Source organism: Pan troglodytes, chromosome 9 (assembly GCF_028858775.2).
Source record: "Pan troglodytes isolate AG18354 chromosome 9, NHGRI_mPanTro3-v2.0_pri, whole genome shotgun sequence".
Lineage (NCBI taxonomy): Eukaryota > Metazoa > Chordata > Mammalia > Primates > Hominidae > Pan > Pan troglodytes.
In genome coordinates, this window is record NC_072407.2 from 93,260,611 (window position 1) to 93,279,511 (window position 18,901).

The 18,901-nt window shown below is 34.4% G+C and overlaps 1 long non-coding RNA gene and 1 pseudogene across 1 annotated transcript in view; one reads left to right on the forward strand and one right to left on the reverse strand.

The window, feature by feature from the left end:
* LOC100613586 (oxysterol-binding protein-related protein 9-like) overlaps positions 1–2,374 on the reverse strand; it is a 38,661-nt pseudogene extending 36,287 nt beyond the window's left edge.
* Positions 2,375–7,393: 5,019 nt separating this feature from the next.
* LOC129136356 (uncharacterized) overlaps positions 7,394–18,901 on the forward strand; it is a 70,392-nt gene continuing 58,884 nt past the window's right edge. The window contains exons 1-3 of the long non-coding RNA XR_008537914.1: positions 7,394–7,690; positions 16,194–16,337; positions 16,585–16,786. This is a non-coding gene — a long non-coding RNA (uncharacterized LOC129136356). The remainder of the gene's footprint in view (positions 7,691–16,193; positions 16,338–16,584; positions 16,787–18,901) is intronic.

Below are 18,901 nucleotides of genomic sequence, written 5' to 3' on the forward strand. Positions count from 1 at the left end.
GTGCTGGGACTACAGGCGTGAGCCACTGCATCCAGCCATATCTCATGTTTAAATTGTGTCATTTGTTCTCTTATTAAGTTTTAAGTGCTCTACGTATAGTTTGGATATCAGTCATTATCAGATATGACTGTGGCTTGTCATTTCATTCTCTTGATAATGTCTTCTGCAAAAAATATAAGTTTAATAAAGTCCAGTTTATCAAACTTTTTTAATTCATTGTGCCTTTAGTGTTATATTTAAAAAGTCATCACCAAACTCAAGATCATCTAAATTTTCTTCTATATCACTTTCTAGTAATTTCATATTTGTGTGTTTTACATTGAAGTCTATGATTCCTTTTATATTAATTTTGATCAGGTATATAAGGTCAATGTCTAGATTATTTTTTTCTTTGCATGTACTGTCTAGTTGGTCCAGCACCACATATTGCAATGACTATGTCTTAGTTGAATTTCCTTTGCTTCTTTGTCAAATAGTTGACTACAGTTAGGTGTCTCATTTCTACTTTCTCCACTGTTTCATTTATCTGTTTGTCTATTCTTTTACCAGTTTTACCCTAATTTGATCACATATATTTACAATAATTCTTGAAGTCAGATAACGTCAGTCCACAAACCTTGTCTTCTTTTAATTATTAATTAGTATGAGATGTCGGTTTCCAGATTTTCATTTTCCACCGTGTGTTTTTAGATACAAAATGAGTTTCTACAGATATAGTTGGATCTTGTTTTTCAAAAATACATTCTGCCAATATATTTTTTTAAATGTGGAATTTAATCTATTTATATTTAAATAGTTACTGACAGGGAAATATTTCACTTTGCTATTTTTAATTGGGTTTTGTTTGTCTTATAGCATTTTTGTCTTTCATTTTTGCTTTTATTGAATTTCTTTGTATTTAGTTGATTTATTGTATGGACATATTTGGATTCATTTCTCTTTTCCTCTTCTATGTATTCTACAAATATTCCTTTGCCTTTGCCATGAGGATTGTATTAGTTCATTCTCTTATTGTTATGAAGAAATACCTGAGAATGGGTAATTTATAAAGAGGTTTAATTAGTTCACAGTTCTTCAGGCTGTACAGGAAGCATGACTATACAGGAAACTTTCAGTCATAATGGAAAGATAAGCAGGCAGATCTTAGATGTCTAGAGCAGAAGGAATAGAGTAAAGGGGGAGGTGCTATACACTTTTAAACAATGAGATCTTATGAGAACTCACTCACTATCATGAGAATAGCTAGGAGAAAAACTGCACCCATGATCTAATTACCTCTGACCCGGCCCCTCATCCAACATTGGGGATTATAATTCTGTATGAGATTTGGGCAAGGACAAAAATCCAAACCATATCATTCCTCCCTCCCCAGCCCCTACCTAATATCACATCCTTCTCATTTTGCAAAATACATTCACCCCTTCTCAACACTCCCCCAAGTCTTAAATCATTTCAGCATTCACTTAAAATCCCACAGTCTAAATTCTCATCTGAGACAAGCAAGTCCTTTCTGCCTATGAGCCTGTAAAATCAAAAACAAATTAGTTTACTTCCAATATACAATGGGAGCACAGGTGTTAGGTAAATAGGCCTGTTCCAAAGAGGAGAAATCATCCAAAAGAGAGGGGATGTAGTCCCTATGCAATTTTGAAACACAGCAGGGTAGTCATAAATATTAAACTTCCAAAAGTATCTCCTTTGACTTCGTAGCACACATCCAGGCAACACTGATACAAGGAGTGGGCTCCCAAGACCTTTGGCAGATTCACTCCTGTGGCTCTGCAGAGTACAGCCCTTGTAGCTGCTTTCACAGGCTCGTGTTGAGTGCCTGTGGCTTTTCTAGTAACGCAGTGCAAGTTTTCAGTGGATATACCATTCTGGGGTCTGGAGGATAGTGGCTTTCTTCTCATACCTCCAGTAGGCGCCCCAGAGGGGACTGTGTGTGGGGACTCCAACCCCATATTTCTCCTCTATTCTGCCCTAGTACAGGTTTTCCATGAGGGCTCCACTCCTGCAGCAGACTTCTACCTGGACATTCAGGCTTTTCTATACATGCTCTGAATCTAGGTGGAGGATCCAAAGCCTCAACTTTCACCCTCTGCACACCTGCAGACTTAACACCACAGGGAGGATGCCAAGGCTTACAGCCTGAGCCCTCTGGAGCAATGACCTGAGACATATCTGGAACTCTTTTAGCCACAGCAAGAGCTGGAGCCACTAGGATGCAAGGAGCAGTGTCCCTGGGTTTCAAAGGGCAGCAGCAGAGACCTGGGCCCTGCCCATGAAACCATTCTTCCCTCCATAGGCCTCTGGGTCTGTCATGGGATGGGCTGCCACAAGGCACTCTAAAATGTCTTCGAGAAATTTCCCCCATATTAGCTATTAACTTTCAGCTCCTCTTTACTTATGCAAATTTCTGCAGCAGGCTTGAATTCTTCCCAAAAAATGGGTTTTTCTTCTCTACCACATGGTCAGGGTGCAGATTTTCCAAACTTTATGTTCTGCTTCCCTTTTAAATACAAGTTCCATTTTCAGATCATTTCTTTGCTCATGCATATAAACATATGTTGTTAGAAGCAGCCAGGTCAACAATTGAACAATTTGCTGCATGGAAATTTCTTCCACCAGATACCCTCAACCATCACTGTGAAATTCAGTGTTCCCAATAAATTCCTCATATCCATCTGAAACCTCATAAGTCTGAATGAAAAACTGTTAAAAGCAGCAAGAGAAAAATGACTCATTACAAAGAAAAGCCCACAAAAACATTATCAGTAACTTCTAGCTGAAAACCTGCAAGTCAAAAGGGAGTAGAATTATATATTTAAAGTTCTTAAGCAAAACAAAACAAAACAAACAACAAAAATCCCTTGTAAATTAAGAATTTTAAGACACAGAGAACTAATAAAAAATCACACAAACAAGTTAGAATACTGTAAATTAGGTTCACTTTGCTCTGTAAGGCTTATGAAAGGAATTTAAGGACCAACCCAGTGCTTTTAATCCACTCCATGACACATAAGGAGGGAGGGAGGTATGAATGAGCAAAATGCCAGGTGATTTCCCACCATTCAGAGTGTGACTCTTTCTTGATTGGATTTTCACTTGGCCACTGAAATCACTGATTGATTTCCAGAACTTCTAAAAAGTTATATTAGCCAGTCTGTAATTGTTTCTTGTTTCTTTGAAGAAAAGAAGAGCTTAGAGGTTTCTAGTTGGCCATCTTTTTAATACCTGTATCCACAATGTCTAGCACCATAAGAAACATATACCAAGTAATTGTTACATGAAATGTAAGGAAGTTACAAACATTTAGTATCAGGACTAGAGTAACTGATCTATTGAGTATTTGCTTCCCAGTAGATTGCCATATCGGCCAAGGTCCATAATGAAAACTTACCTAACATGAGTTTTGATTTTATTAAGAATACAACTCAAGTGGTGATAAATGATTGCTACTGACATCTTCCTTAAAATTTCCAAGGACTGGAGTGTTCAGAAAAGATACTTGTTTTCTTTTGAAAGATAACTAACTATATTTTAACAGCAAATGTTTTGGTAATCTAGCTGGAAATTTAGATTTTATTACCAAATGGAAAGGTGTATGTGTTACCCCTTTCCATAAAACAAAGCAATAAGGGTAGCTGCCTATTTCTATTATTGGTAAATTTGTTCAAGGAAACTGGAGACAACCAGCTGTAGAGATTCGTCTGCATCATAAATACAAACGAAAGTCTCAGGATAAGCAAGGGGTTCTCCTTCTGCTTCTGCCCTCTCAGATTAAGCTAGTATGTTGTCACGAGTGTAATCAGTGATGCCGTTTACTACTTATAACAAAAAAATCTGTGGCCACTAATGGAAAGTGTTCTTTAATTTGCCATGATTAACTTTAGAAAATTAATCTTAAAATAGGAAGATATAACTGTGAATTAAAATAATGTTGTTTATGGATGTTTATGTTTACTTCTTGAAAGCTAAAAATCTTCATATTTCTCCTCAAAGCTTGTAGTTCAATGGTAGTTTTTATCCTGGGAGAATGGAAACAACAGGAGCAATTATATAACTGTCTGGATCAATACAAATAGTCAACACCATATAATTCATCCAAAAATAAACAGAATTTTAAAGCCAATTGCTCCTCAAATACAATGAGATTTTCATGTACCATTATCTATGAGTTTACAATGATAAATAATATATAATTATGTATATATATATATATAGTTGGTGAAAAAGTAATTGTGATTTTTGCCATTAAAAGTACTATATGTTATATGTATATGTATATTATATAGTATAAATGTAATATGATATATGGTCATACATAGGTGTATGTGTGTGCATACGTGTGTGTGTGTGTGTATGGCAGAATAAATAGGGGTAATATTTAAAATATTTCACAAGTTCACTGGATATATACCAATTAAAACAAAAACTGATAATAGCACAGAAGAAGGATTATACAGGACCCCTGCTCACTAACTCTTTCTCCTTACAATGATGAATTATTCTGGGGAATGTTGAGGAGGAAGCAGGGAAGCACATAAGGGGCTTGAAGGCAGTTTAAATATCAAGACATTTCAATATTTAAAAAATAAACACAGCGAAACTGAATATTGACTAAATGTCTCCACATAATCATTTCCATTAACATTACTGCACAAATGCTAAAAATATTGTATGTATTGATACAGAGTAATATGCCATATATTTTAAACAACTTGCTAAGTTGGCAACTAGGCCTTTCGATTTGTATGTTAGAGATAGAGAAACTAAGTCTCAGAGAGTTAAGACTATTTGCATTTTAAAGCATGATCACAGTTGTAGGAAGTAGCCTTTTGTACATGCTTTGTGGGAAAGTCTATTAGCCATTACTAAAGTTTGGTTAATTCAGCCAAACTTCAAAGATAGCTTAATTTTGTAAAATTACCATTGCTTTAAGAATCAGAAAATCTTGATGTTAGTATTTTCCTGTTACACCTTATCTGTTTACTGTGATTAAATATTTTGACCACTTTGAAACTCAGCTTTGGCATTTACCAGAACAATTGTATTAGATTTTATCACAAGGGTTTCTCATTATTTGCAAAGTAATCTTCCCAAAGACAGGGGAAAACCAAAGCTTTATCTCTTTGTTTACAAAAGGCTACTAAGGAGAGTAACACCTCTCCCAAACCCCTGGCAGTTAAAATATATGGTCAATTAGATATTCCCTCTAAAATTTTAAATTTGAGAATTTGACACAAAGACATAGGGTTCTACAGAGGATTATTTCTAATGACATCTAGGGCACATTGAAAATCTAGTGACATGGTGATCTGACCCCAGGTTCAGCACCATTGCACCAAATGCTATGTAGAAAGCTGTAGATAGTGCTATGTTAGTATTCTAAGGTGAATATTCATATGACAATACTGGGGTCCCCTTAGTCTCTGCCTAAACCAATTCATCAACCGTCTAATTCATTCCAAGAGGTACCTGATAATATTTCATACAACTACTTTCTGTTTAAGTTATAAAAAGAAACTCTTTAAGCTGCCAAGAATTCGCTCAGTAGACCAGAAATAATGACTAAAAGACATCAGTGTCAGTACCAGAAGAACCAAATTTCAGGAAAATGATCAAGTCTGAGATTGGTTATTTGGAAGAAAGCTGCGGAAGTTGAGCTAGCTCTAAGTGAGTCATCCCTGTGTGTGCAATGGCAAAAGAGTAAAATGATCAATCGTGGACACCAGAAATAAGTGCTCGGTGAAGTGAAAACTTCAGAAGAAAATCATTCTTAAAGGGCATGAGAAAAATAAGCGCTGTGGCGGTAGTCGGTGAGAGGTGAGTGGTATCTATTTTTAGTGGTATCTAGACAGTTTAGAAGGAATAACACACATATTCTTAAATGCACAGTACATTAAAATTAAAGTGTAGGGAGTTTCAATGATTGTACTAACACATTGTTATATCCTATAGTGACATAGTTAAGAAAACTGAAAACTGAATGCAAAGTTTAACCCTGCACATGAACAACTTAAAATTGTAATCCTCTTCCAAGATATTTACTATGTGAAAGAAGACCATTTTTTTTAAAGCCCATTCATACTTCTCTTCATTGGACACAGACATATACCTAGAGTAGAATTCCAGTCCCATTCATACTTCTCTTCATTGGACACAGACATATACCTACAGTAGAATTCCAGTAAGTCTTAGAGTCTGATTATACAGTAAACCCTGGAGATAATGATTTACACAACAAAATAAAGAATTTTTTATTTGTATGTGGTAAAATCTGGAGATTATACATAAGAAATGACTTCCATTATTTTATACCAATAAAGTAAATCAATTCAGATTTGCTGAAACTTTTGATATGCAGGCACATTAAACAATTCAGATGTTGATGGCAGAGCTTGAAAGGGTGAGCAGTTTTCAGTTGTTTATTCCTTGGTAGATGGGCTGAAATCTGACTCAATGTTAACCTGTGCTACATAATTTTGGATGTGCAAAGTTGCTTCATAAAATGTCTAGTAAGAAATTAATTTAATATGTATTTATTAAATGCCTACTCTGTGACTGGCACTCTTTAGGTGCTGGCAAAACTGTGGTGAACAGAGCACTTATCTCTGCTCTCATGGAACTTAGATTTTTTTAGGTAGAGGACAAAAACAGACTCAAGTGAAAACATATTGAGCAGTGATAATTGTGACAAATGAACACTGGAAAAGGGCTTAAGGAGTTCTGGAAGGTTGTATTATTACTTACATTTTAAATATTAGGAAATTAAGAAATCAAGTTCCTGAAAGTAGGTGTCTTGCCTAAAACTGCATATAAGGCCAATGTCAAAAAAAAAAATCATGTGTAAATTATAGGTTCTCAGTTTCCTAAGCAAACTATTTGTCATTCTGTATCTGGCTGCCTTACAGGTTATCATTTATTTCATAAAATCTAATTAACCAGAACATTTTAATGTACACACACACACACACAAACATACGCAAACACACTACATACATAAACATATTACTAAAGCAAGGTCTGTTTATTAACACACATATCCAGTAGGTAGCTATCCTGACTGTAGCTCATGGTATTATAACCATATATTCACTTCTAATACCACCAACACAACTAACTGAAAACATTTTCATATAATGGAAGTTATCAGCCATCCTGAAAATGTAGGTCTTTCTTGAAAAGTTAATATTGTGAAAGCTTCTCTATTAGAAGTGAAAACACATGCATTCCAATCTCCATGCTGATACTTTAGTTAAAAAGCTGATTAATTCAAGTTTTCACAAATGGCTATGTAATTACCTACTGTACAAAGGAGTGACCTCATGATCATCCCTTGATTTATCCTATATTCCATGGAATTTTAAACTTAAATTCTAAATTCTAAATTAATAGACATGAGAATGTTTCTTCTGGAAGATGTGATTCTAAAAGAAAAAGAAGGAAATATTTTATATGTCTAACTTTTAACCAGGAATTGTGGGAGGTTTTCAACGTTTAAGAAACTGTTTAAGAAGTTTTCTTTATGATCAAAATATGTTTATTCTCTCAATTTCTGAACCAATAATTGGCTTGTCATTTTAAAGCCTTAATAAAGTTATTGTGGCAAAATATTTTCTTGAAAAATAATGCATCTAATTTTCGACTTCCTGTGGCCCTACTACTATCCTTGCTTCCCATAACAAAGGTACGAATGATATAGAACGTTCTGCTCTTTATCTTTTGGGGCCTATATAAAATTGGCAAATGCATGAGAGAAGCAGCTGCAAAGGTGATGAGGGATTTGGGCTGCACAGCATGGTTCCTCTGTGGCAGATGGAATGTGTCCTCTTCTGCCTGACCCATCACTATCAGTTTAACAATAAGGCAACATCATAACAGTTATTAGAGTGATTGTCAGTTTCAACTCAGTTGCACTTGGCTTACAGAGTGACAGGTAACAACCATATAAAGCAAGTAGAAACTCAGCATTTATTTCTAAAGGTTTAGGCTGAAAGCAGCACTTTCAATCACTTATGCAAGTTGAACCTTTGCCTCAGCTGACTAGTTGTTGAGTCTATTCTAACATAAATAACATAGAAATCTTAGTGTTCTCTTCAAAAATGTTAAGATTCAGAATACAAGTCCAGAATAGCCATGACCATACCTGGTAAAGGAAAGCTGTTTTATTAAATTGTTTCCAGATTTCAAGTTACCAAAGAACCCTTGTATTAGTGAAAAACAAAAGAGAATCTATATTTAAGGAAGAGATTTTAGATTTATGCACTTACTTAGAAATGCATCTAACACTACTGTGTATATTCTATATGTTTGTTATTAATTCTTTATTCATTTGGGGAGGTTGAATTGAAGGTATCATCATAAATCAAAGTAATTAGTAATTACAATATTGTTTCTAATTCAGTCATGTGTCCCTTACAGTGGGGATACATTCTGAGTAATGCATTGTTAGGTGATTTTGTGATTGTGTGAACATCACAGAATGTGGTCACACAAACCTAGATGGGATAGCCTACTACACACATATGCTATATGGTATATGGCCCTTAGGCTATAAACCCTATAAACCTGTACAGCACATTACTGTACTGAATACTGTAGGCAATTGGGACACAATAATACTTGTACATTTAAATATATCTAAACATAGAAAATGCATGGTTAAGTAATGATATAAAAGATTTGAACAATGATATACTGGTATAGGACATTTACCATGAATGCAGCTTGCAGGACTAGAAGTGACACTGGATGAGTCACTGAGTGAGTATTGAATGAATGCGAAGCCCTAGGACATTATAGTATTGTAGAATTTAGAAACATTGTACACTGAACCTACACTAAATTTACTTAAAACATTTTTATTTCTTCAATGATAAATTAACCTTAGCTTCATAAACTAAGGTTTACGAACTCCTTCATAAACTTTTATATTTGTTTGACTCTTTTATAATACTTTTTATGTACAGCTCTCCAAAAAAATATTTTCTTTCTTTTATTCTTAACATATAAGCTTTTTTCTTTTTAATATTTTTATCTTCTCTTTTACTTTTTAAACTTCTTTGTTAAAAACTAAGGCACACACACACACTGGCCTAGGCCTACAACTGGTCAGGGTCATCAATATCGCTATCTTCCACCTCCACATCTTGCCTCACTGGAAGGTCTTCAGGGGCAATAACACACATGGAACTGTTTTCTCCTATGATAACAGTGTCTTCTTCTGGAATATCCCCTGAAGAACCCACCTAAGTCTATTTTGCACTTGACTTTTTTTTATAAGTAGAAGGAGTACACTCTAATATAACAACACAAACATAGTATAGTAAATATATAAACCAGTAACAGTCATTTATTATCATTATCATGTATTACGTAGTCTACATAATTGTATGTGCCATACTTCATACAACTAGCAGCACAGTTGGTTTATTTATATCAGTATCACTGCAGGCATGTGAGTAAGGCCTTGTGCTATGATGCTACAACAGCTATGATGTCACTAGGTGACAGGAATTTTCAGCTCTTATATTATTATAAGACTGCTGTTGTATGGTCTTGACTGAAATATCCTTATGTGGTGCATAACTGTATATAGTGCATATTAAAAAATTCACAATATACCCATTATTTATTGAAGAAATACTAACATTTCAGTAATAAATTAGGAATGGAGGTCAAATTCTTCCAAAGAGGTCAGACACGTTCTGGGTATTTCATCTGAAGATATAGTTTTGACCCAGGACTCCTACTCTTGGTCAGGAAGACAAAAATGGCCTCTCGATTCTGACTCAGGCATCTATCACTGTGATTCTGTTGTTCTGTCCTCCTCCCCTAAAATGCAGTTAACTCTGGATGCGGGCTGTGACAATGGGAATTGGTCAAGAGTTTAGCTCATTAGATGTAGAGAGGCCCTTTGCCTGGGAGTACAAAGAAGAGTCAGATGACCAGGTCTCCTAAGATATGGAAAACATTCATCGACCTCAGGACAAAATCTGTCTCTCTCTATTATGGCCTAAAAGGTGCAAGTGAGGACACAGTTTTTATAGGGCTGGACCCAACCCTCTTTACTCTTTGTGACTAACCTAAAACAGGACATAACTGACCCCTAATAATCTCTCTGTACTTAACATTGCCCTCATACCTGCCACCAAGACCACAAGAGTTAGTGATTTCTCAGCAAACACTTTGGGCATTCAGGAATTTCTTTTCATATTTCCATCCTGTAGCCACTTCCCATTAAGTCAGCCTGAAACTGAGAGGGAACAGAGAAAACTCACTTATGTCTGCAATGCCTGTTGTATCCCGTTGTCTCACTTTATTTTTATTTTCAAGTTCCAACACGGATGGGTCATTATTTTAAGATGGAGTCAGAGGAAAATATTTGAAGTTAGGTCATAACTCAATTTAGCAGATTGGTTTAAAATCAGAAATAGCTTTCACCAGCTAAAAAAATATGTTCAAAGTATTTCCGTACCTCAAAACAATTCCTCTTTAAGAATAAATTAATGGGAATATTTCATTTAAATACTTTGTGGTTAAATTTTCTTCATTTTTGTGTTAATATTATTGAAAAATATTAATTTTGTCTGCTAATTACTTTAAAACATAATCTGTTCTCATATGTACTATAAATTGAGTTTTATGTTTATATTTCTTGAATTTAAAGTTTATTAAGTTTTTCAATTTCATTGATTATAGTAAAAAATAAATAATATTTTAAGTGAAATAATAAAAGTTATACAGGTATTTGGGAAATAGAGCAAATAAATGCAAAAATATCCTTGTGATACAATATCACAAACTATACTTTTTTTAAAAAGTCTAGGATGATAAAGTCTAAGAAGAAGTCTAAGAAGAAAGTTTAAGAAGACAGATTGTAAAGATAGATTTAGGTTTGAATTTCAGCATTGTTACTTACAAGCAGTGTGACACTGGATAAATCAACTAACCTTTTTAAGCTTTGGCATTTTCATCTGTAAATGAAGATGATAGAACCCATGTTTACAGGATTTTTGCAAGATTAAAGCAAGAAACAGTATTTGAAAAGCTTAGCAGAAGTGCAGAGAGCATAAAGAATATACAATAAAAGGTAGCAATTTTTATTAAATTCTGTTAGTGCATGAGGACTCAGTAAATGAATCTAGGAAGAAAGGGAATAACATTTACTGAGAGCCTACTAACATAGATGCTTCACACATTGTTTTATTATTATTATTATTATACTTTTGTTTTAGGGTACATGTGCACAAGGTGCAGGTTTGTTACATATGTATACATGTGCCATGTTGGTGTGCTGCACCCGTTAACTCGTCATTTAGCATTAGGTATATCTCCTAATGCTATCCCTCCCCACTCCCCCCACCAGACATTTATGAAGCCAAAAAACACATGAAAAAATGCTCATCATCACTGGCCATCGGAGAAATGCAAATCAAAACCACAATGAGATACCATCTCATACCAGTTAGAATGGCAATCATTAAAAAGTCAGGAAACAACAGGTGCTGGATAGGATGTGGAGAAATAGGAACACTTTTACACTGTTGGTGGGACTGTAAACTAGTTCAACCATTGTGGAAGACAGTGTGGCAATTCCTCAGAGATCTAGAACTAGAAATGCCATTTGACCCAGCCATCCCATTACTGGGTATATACCCAAAGGATTATAAATCATGCTGCTATAAAGACACATGCACACGTATGTTTATTGTGGCCCTATTCACAATAGCAAAGACTTGGAACCAACCCAAATGTCCAACAATGATAGACTGGATTAAGAAAATATGGCACATATACACCATGGAATACTATGCAGCCGTAAAAAATGATGAGTTCATGTCCTTTGTAGGGACATGGATGAAGCTGGAAACCATCATTCTCAGCAAACTATCGCAAGGACAAAAAACCAAACACCGCATGTTCTCACTCATAGGTGGGAAATGAACAAGGAGAACACATGGACACAGGAAGGGGAACATCACACACACATTGTTTAATTTATCCCCACAACAACCCTATGCAAAAGGAATAATTACTAACTCTGTTTAATAAATGAGAAAACCAAGTTCAGATAGATAAATACCTCATCCATTGAGTGTGCTTGACTTGAAAATTCGTTCTTTTTCCACAATTACTCCATGCCGAGCAGCTCCAAAACACCAGCCATCTTTGTGCACAGTTCTTAGAGTGAAACTGCAGGTGTGTTTACTTGTCCATTGTGCAGGGCAAGTGATAGCAGTATGGGTGAATATGTTACAACTTTCTGTTTCCTATTTCAGAAAGCTCTCTGTCCCATTAATTTTAGGAGAAATATAATTCCAAAATCTACTTCTCAAATGAAATAAAAAAGGATATAGGTTATCTTCAAGGCCCATCAGACAGAAGGCAGGTACATGGCCTAAACACCGACAGTTTTAGGATTTTATGTCTTGAGGTAGGGGTGCACATTGTAGGTTTAAAGTTGGTTAATTATCTCAGAGGCAGCAATAGTGGCTGCAGACAGACCAAGTTCATTAGCTGTGAAACAATCTTCATGTTCCCCACTTGCTAATTTTTGTCCTTTCAATGTTCTCCTGTACCCCTGCCTCCTGTTGATTCTGTGTTCATCCTTTCATAACCAACCTTTCTCTTAGCCAGTTTCTTTCTGTTGCTTACAATTAAGAGACCTAATTCTCCCATACTACTATCACTCATCTATTTCTATTTATCTCTCTATTCCTAGAGTGTCAGTATAGAATAGGGTTAAAGACCACAAAGTATGGAGCCAAATTCCAAGGGTTCAAATCCCACATTCACTGATTTCTTTATTACTAATTTCCTTATTGGTATTGACCTAGTAGGGTTGTTAACAAAAATTAAAGCAGTTATTATTTGTAAGGTTTTTAAAACCACATCTAGCACATAATATGCTTTATATATAAATTTACTACTATAATTTATGTTCTTATAGTGAAGTGAAGAACTTCTAACAGTAAAATTGTAAATCCAAAGAAACTTGTTCATTATTCATTCTTCTGTCTCCCATTTGCTTCTTCCAAAATTCCAGACACTTCCCAGATAGAGAAAGCACAACTGAAGGCTAAGCACCTGTCTTGCTGAATGATTTATAGGAGGGCAGTGCACCAATCTCACAAATGTGGAATTGCTTTTTGGCAGTGACTCAGTCTTACTTGACAATTACATAGTTGAAATAGCATGAATTTGGTACCTCCCCCTACACCATTAGAGCAACATGTACTTTGTACTGCTTATTTGGACATAATTGTAGTAAGCCTTGCTTTCACGAACAAACCTGCCTGATGTCTGTAATTCTTGCTTTGTAGGGCTTCCAGCAGATCATCTCCATCACAGGCAGATTGTTCTGTGCAGGAACATTCAGTGGATTCCACAGCTGTGCAAAAATTAAGTTTGTACCCTGCTCTATGCACTGACTGTCAAGAAAAAGAACAGTCTGACTCTTCCATGACCTTGTTTGGCTTTAAAGTTCCCAGACAGAGGGTTACTCAGTACTGTGTTTGTGACTTCAGCCTTGAGCCAGATATGTTGTGCCTGTGGGGTGGGCACTGTTGTGTTTTGGGTCACCAGGCCAGCTGTAGCATTGACTTCAAAATCTTCAGAGCATGAATCCTATTTTCTTCCTTTTTCATTCTTTTATAGCTCAGCTTCTACCACCACCTGCTCACTGTAAACAGTGATTTCCCTTGCTTTTATTTGCCTGCTGGCCAATATGTATAGCCTTGACTGGTTTTCTTTTGGATCAGACTTTCCCTTATCTACTATGTTGCTGTTTTATTATTTATTGCCAGAAGTGTTCTGTCCAGATGTGCTTTGCAGATGAAAATATATCACATGAAAAATAGCATGTTCTAGTCATTCTTTTCAAATAATCATGATCTTTGTTTATAAGGATCTTCCCTGAAACTCCCAAATCACATCTGTGGAGTTCTTAAGCTAGATTTTAAGTAACAATGAACAGAGAGAGAAGCAAAAAAGATGAACGGAGATACATTTCTTGTATCAAACAAGCAGAGCTGAGTCATCAATTAAAGCACCCAGTAAAGTGCACAGCACAAAAAAGCATTGCAGTAAATATTTGCTGAAAGAAACAATGACAAAGGCTGCGGCTTCTTCTCAGAAACACATTAGAGGGTGGTAGAGTCTAAGGCATTCTAGTGTTTATTGTCTTAAATCATATGTTTTAAATATCGTATGATAATTGCCAGTAATAATAGATACAAGATGCTAATTGCATAAAAATAACCGTTGAGGCTGAACAAAGCAAATGGTAGATGTTTACAATATTTATGAACAATAGTCTCTGTCTTTATGCTAGAATAAGATTGAAAAGGGAAAGGAAAATTGCAAGGTGAAGTATCATTTGGCTACAAGAAAGTCATTTATCATTTTAATTGAGAATTTAGATTGTCAAACTCAATAAATGAAATGGTCAATTGATATAACTCCCATCTCTGATGCATAGCGTCAATATGTAGTGCCTAATTAGGTATTCTCAATGAAATTATTTCTATAAAGTGTATTTTATAGAATGCACAGTGAAATTTTTGAAGCCTCCGTGGATTATTTCAGATTACCCTTGGACTTCTTGTTGCAAGTCAAATTTCCAAGGAAGAATCATGAAATGCTGAATGCTTTAGCAAAATGAACTTTGCCCCATGAAAGATGGTGTTACGTATGCTATAATTCTTACAGAGATACCGCATTTGAGAGCATTTCAGGAGATAATGAAGAAAGTATGCCTTGGGATACAACATTTATTCCTTTTCCAGTAGTGACCTTTATAGTGTATTTTAGGCATGACCACTGCCTTTTGATACTGCTCGGTGTTGCATACAGATACCTTTCCCTGCACCGTATTCTGAACAGGGAGATGTAAGGAATATTCAATGTTAGCTCATAAACATGGACTATATGGTGTAAAACATGGTGGAATAAATTACTGGTGATCATGGTCACTTTTATTTTTGAAGAGGCTTTTGTATAGATTTGTTAATTCTACTGAGTATAAATTCAAGTGTCATACATAAGACTGGTTTATCTTCCAATAACTGGTTTTATATTTTAAACAGTGCCCTTTTAAAATATGGATTTTTACCCTCAAACTCCAAATTACTCTAATACCTAAGTAGGAGAAAAAAGTGTTAAGAAAGTAACAGAAAAATCTATGTAATATATTCTCATTAACTGTATAATATGAATTCAATTTCATATCTTAAAGCAATTCATTTAAGGCATGAATACATTCAGGATACAAAGTTCCACTTATGAACCTAATGAATTTTAGTGACTGTATGTCCTTGTAAATAAAATCTCAATAAAAGCTAGCATAAACTTTGCTATTCTTTGGTATAGATCATTAATATCTAATGACAATAAGGTCAAAGTTGAAGGCTTAGGCATTATTACAAGTCAAATTCCAAGGCAAATTATTTATTTGATGACGTATGGTCCAACTTAAAATTCAACGGTCACTGAGGATTTCAGGGCAAAATTGTCATTCAGAATATGCAAATTACATGTAAGTCAAATGATTTCACATCTGTATCCCCTTTCAAAAAATATCTTATTGAAGCAAATATTATGGATTCTTTACTAGTATTAATCAAAGATAGTATGGAATTTGTAAAATGCAATTATAATATTGTCATTATGATTAGATTCTGTATATTTTGAGGGCCAGATAAATTAGCATGCTCATATAAATGTGACATTTTATTGTACAGAGAATAAAGTATGAAAGCAGGGTGATGAATTTTAAAAGGTTAAAATATCTGAATTCAGATACAGATGGTGTTGTATCACAGATCAGGTCGATCATTGTGAGCTAGGCATTCACTTTGAAACCTTGATCTATATTTGTAAAATAGTTAATATAGTATTTCCTACAAGAGAGTGTTGTCAGAATTAAATAAGGCAGTATTATCTTTCTTATAATGAAGTCCAAGTGATTAAGTTTCCATAAAGTAAGATATTGATATCTTTTATTAGTAAAAATGTTAAGTCCTTTTTACCCCTTATACTACCCAAATAAGTTTAAATAACCTCTAAAGTTCCCTTGGATTAAATAAAATCTTATTTTACAAAAAGAGTAAGTAATCTGATAAGTTCCAGCTAAATAAAATTCTAAGGTAGTCTTTACTTTCACTTGTAAAATGTTTTTCTATATACAGGTCTCCAACTCAGGCAAATATAGTCTCTGCAAAGTGGAACTCAAAATATTAATGAGTCATTGCAAGAAAGAATACAGTGTAAAGGAAATTTGGATAGGACTGCAAGTAAAATCAATGAAGTCTATCCAAATGTAGATCCTGGAGGTAATGGTATAGCTATCATACTTAATCATTTTAATATATCTTTATTGACTCATTGGTCTGTGTTTATTCTGTACTACATTTCTGCCAGAAAGTCCATATTTTTTTCAGACCACATAATTATTCTAATATGTTTAAGTATGAAGAGTTATTTCTTTGTGCTATATTAGCTTGGGACCTAAACTGAATAATGAAGAAAGTGCTAATGCAAGCAAAATCCAAAATAAAAATATCTCTTTCACTGTTACAGGACTACAATCTGTGTCTCTTACATCAAGAAAGACTTAGTAAAGTACTCTCCAAGAATACCATTTTGTACCAAGTTCAAACTGGAGGATCACAAGTCTTTACATGTGACTTAGGAAACAGGAAGAAGCAACCAAACCAATCTAAGTGAGACTTCATTAAGGAACCCCAATTTCATTATGTTATGAGCCCTGATTTAGTCACTGGTGAGTTTTATAGAACTCAGCTATATTGTTACTTATGTAATCTATTTTCATTAAATCAACACATCTTTCAGATAATATGGGGAAGCATAAAACAGAGTCCTTATTCTCAAAGAGTTATAATTTAGTTGGATAATAAGCACAGTTAGGAAACATCAAGCCAAATTTATTAGATTAAAAAATAAAATGGGAAAAATGATATTGCAGTTCAGTGGTTAATCATATCATGAAGTCATTTATGAGTTCAAAAAAATTTGAAAGCCTAAACTGTGACAGGGAGTTAGTACAATAAAAAAAGCCAGCTGAGTGAGAATATTTAGCTATAGAAACAGATATTTTATACAGACTGGAAGTACATTCTCTGCTATATTGAGATATAAGACATATCTACATACGATGTTTGAACTTTAAAAAAAGCATAAAATAGGAAGCATTCATAGAATAAATTCAGTTAAAAAATGGAAAAGAGATGGTAAGATAACGGCAATACTAGCTTCAGTATATTGAATGACTATATTAATAACTAATGTTTATTGAGTATTCACCATGTACCAGGCATTATTCTCAGCACTTTCATATGAATTTATTTAATCCATGTATAATTTTAAAGTAGATATTGTTTTTAACCCAAATTTAATCATTGGGAAAATTAAGATACAAACATTTGAATAAGTTCCTTAACTCAAATAGCTCATAAGTTGTAAAATTGGGATTTGAATTCAGCAAATTGGACATCAGGGCTCCGAGTCACCTCCACCAGGTATAGTGATTTCCTCGCAAGTGAACACAAGGTTTAATAAAGGTTATCAGACTCAATGCACTTTAAACTACAAGTGGAAAATACTGTCTCATTTATTTATGTTTACTACCTTTTGTTGATTAATTCATAGACTCTTCCATGTTCTCACAACAATGACAACAGCCCATATCTCAAATTGGTTGTAAAATGTGGTGCTAAACCTTGTATTATTTCAGATGATCTGTATTTATAAGAAATTATTATAGTAAAACCGGAAGAAGTTGAGAGAAGGATGCTGCTGCCAGAGAATATAGAGCAAGGGAGGAGGTAAAAGATTCAGAAAAAAAAAAAAGACAGAATCACTTTAAATGTGAAATTACCAGAGCATAATTAGTGCTAGAATCTTTAAAAATATAACAGTAAGCACTATACCTAATTTTACTTTTCGGTCAATAATTATGATCTATTCTAATCTATGGAAACTATTACATATTTACATGCATATGCATCTATGTAATTGTGAATTGAATAAAAAGGCTTTTCTACTAATCTCTTTTTCTTCTACAGTCACCTCATCATATCATGAGAAAAATAGGAATGTTACACCTGATGCTATTTCAGTGATAGTACCCCAAAAGAGGGCACTTAGGGAAATAACTCCAAGTCAACAGAAATATATAGCATATAATCAGAGTGCTGGAAGGCTTAAGGTTCACTTATTCTGTCAAGATTTCAGGCATTCCTGGTTAAGGGTTTGGTCTCTCTTTTAAGCCACATTGTTGCAGATCTTTCCAGGGGATTGACACTGCCACTTACAGACTTTGCAGAAAGTGTTCCAATAAACACCATTTGGTATATATAATAGATAGCCTTTTCTTGTCACTAAACACCACCTTCAATTACTTCTCTGTTGTCTTTAAAGGCTTGTTTGCCCTCCCTTCCATCACTAATTAAGAGCTTAAGAGTAAAGTAGACAGAAAGACTTGTAAGAGATGTTTTCTTTTTTGATAACAACATATTCTTCTTCAATGTCATATTGTTTATTAGAATCTGAAGTTCATGATGGAAGAAAGCTTACAATTAACTATGACCCACCTACAATTTACTTAGAAAACATGTTTAAACCTATGTTTCCAGAGTCATGCAAAGTGGTTAATGGAGCATATGCATGGATAACCAATGTAGCAGTGCTTTGAAATTCTTAAAGATGATTGGAAATATAGTAGGGAGAATAAATCAAAGTTTATAATAATACATAATGTTTTTATAGAAGCATTAAAATATAGCAGGTGTACTGCAAAATATATTTGCTATAAGCATATGTCAGAAATTAGACAACAGAAGATGAAAGGGTTTGATTTTCTGAACTGACAATCAGT